General features: G+C 42.0%; 1 protein-coding gene across 20 annotated transcripts in view; it reads right to left on the bottom strand.

The window, feature by feature from the left end:
* LOC116841833 (ankyrin-3-like) overlaps positions 1-2,448 on the bottom strand; it is a 125,776-nt gene that overhangs the window by 73,217 nt on the left and 50,111 nt on the right. The gene's annotated exons all lie outside the window — the stretch shown is intronic.

The following is a 2,448-nucleotide window of genomic DNA, read 5'->3' as shown; positions in this document are numbered from 1 at the left end:
CTCTCTCTCTCTCTCTCTCTCTCTCTCTCTCTCTCTCTCTCTCTCTCTTTCTCTTTCTCTCCTTCTCTCACGACCTCGCGTTCGATCCTTCGCTCGGGACCACCGACTGGATACAGCCGAGCGCGGACGTTCTGCGCGACCCGCAACTGGTTCCACGAGTGTCCTGGAGCCGCCCGATGACCCCGCTCGACCACGACTGACTTCTTTGACCGGCCCGAAGGAATCGTTCCGAGCTATCCGTGAATTTATACATTCAACCAGTGGCACAAAAGTTGCAATATTCCCTTTTTCCGATGAGTTTCGCAATGCATCTAGCAGAGGAATTTGTTACTTGCTAATTCCCAGGGAATTAACTTTCCCATTGGATGCCGAAGCTTACAGAGAGAAAAGTGTTTTGCTACTGACTAGATCTCTCTGATCGTGCACATCTCAACATAGTGGTACTGGTATCGAATTAATATAGTTAATTATTAAATAAGAAACGAATTGAAATAAATACGACATACCAAATAAATACTAATTAACAACTATTTATGACATAATTACACAGTGAAATATAATTATAGTTAGAAAGAGAAATAATTGTATATAGTTTAACGTTTTTGTATTGTGTCTACTGTAGGGACGTTAGCGATGACAATTTCATGTGCACAGATCGGTATGATACAAAAAGATACGGTTGATGTAAAAAATGACAACAATTTCAGGGATTGCAGACATTAACTATTTTTCTCCTCTCAATGTATCGATTTTCTTTCTCCGGTTCACATGCCGGCTGTACCGTGTACACACGCAATTGGCAAACGTAACGCAGACGAAACTATAGTGTGGTTCGACCCTCGTGGGTGGTTTTGCCGAGAGACGTAACGTTTTATCGTCATGCGCTCGAAGCATGCTCGAGCTGACGATAAATCGATAGTCCTCAGCTCCTTGCTACTCTTGCACCCGCAGAATAGTACACTACGTTTTCAGCATCCTTTTCTTGTCGATCTCCCCTCCTATGTATGGTCCACGTCGAAAGCAAAATGTTATTTCCTGAAGGAATTATCTCACCCTCTCCCGATTATTTCGTTGCCCGCGGAAACATACAGGAAACACAGACATATGGCACAGACTATCCCCTTGCTGGGGATTTAGTCGGTATCAGTGAGATGTTTTTCTTGTCTAATTCTCTAGTTGGTGGGGAGAATGAAAGAGAAAATCACACGATCAATGCACTGTAAGAGAAAAAATATCTAAGAAATAAAATAATATTTCTAAAAAAAGAATTTCTTAAAAAAATATCAGTGCACTGTAAGAGAAAAAATATCTAAGAAATAAAAAAGTATTTCTTTGGTAATTGTGTGCTAATAACATATTTAATCTATGTTAATAGAAAATATTTTTCAGATAAGAAAATACATACTACCGTAAAACCTCAGCTGTCCACGAAAGTAATTGTTTATTTTATTCAAATAAAAGAATGTGAGAGGAAAAGTACCTAAGAAATAAAAAAAATATTCCTTCGCGGTGAGTACTAATAATACATATCAAAAAATTCATACTTCTATTCATTTGCAACTTTTTACAAAGTTCCCCAAAGTTTACCTAACTTTTAGTCCTGTCGGAGTCCTGTAACTTCCTTAAGTCTACGCTGTGAACACGCAAACGAAGTGGGCGAACGTCATGCGCTCAACGGGTGCACTCGTCGACCTGTAGATCTTCGAGACAGAGAACGGAGAGCTCGCGGAGAACGCATCTCTCACAGTGTCGAGTTGCAGGCCGTTTAATCGCCAGGATCCCGTTTCAGCTATGCCACGAGCGATTTATTCGCGGAATATCTTCCGATACGATCAGACGGAAATTAGAGACGCGGATAGGAAGAACGGGCCTTGCTGCTACTACTCGTCATCGCGTCTAATCGACTCTCTCGTTATTAAAATTCGTTTTGTGCAGCGCGTTTTGCTTACCGAAAGTTGGTCACTTTTGATTTGGTGGTTACAGTAAACGCAATTACAGTTTTAGATGACGTTAACGAAAACAATTATTACTTCTGTCGTTGCGGAAACTGTAACAATCAGTTTTCTTCTTGTGAGTGACGGATAATGTAAAGTAACGTGTAAAATTGGAAAACGGAGCGTGCGAACTCGATTCACGACGCGATCCATCGCGACCGCGTCGCATCGACCGGCGTTGCGGTCGGCGTCGCCGTGACATTTTTCCGTATGGTCAACAGACGCGGCACCGCATAAATAAATCTCGGGACTATGTGTACTCTGATACACGCCGCGAAGGAGAATAACACGCTTCTGAGCGATAACCGTAAACAATACACGCTCGGTTGTATTTTGCAAAATTCCCCGACTGGGAATCGTTTACAAACGGAATAAGGGAAATAGGACAAAAGTGAGAAGGAACAGTTCCTCTTCTCTCTCTCTCTCTCTCTCTCTCTCTCTCTCTCTCTCTCTC

The sequence above is a fragment of the Odontomachus brunneus genome, unplaced genomic scaffold (genome assembly GCF_010583005.1).
Source record: "Odontomachus brunneus isolate Ranch 3 - 2012 unplaced genomic scaffold, Obru_v1 Obru_scaffold_019, whole genome shotgun sequence".
In the NCBI taxonomy this organism is placed as follows: Eukaryota; Metazoa; Arthropoda; class Insecta; order Hymenoptera; family Formicidae; genus Odontomachus; species Odontomachus brunneus.
The sequence above is the reverse complement of the archived record's forward strand: the minus strand, read 5'-3'. Positions and strand labels throughout refer to the sequence as shown.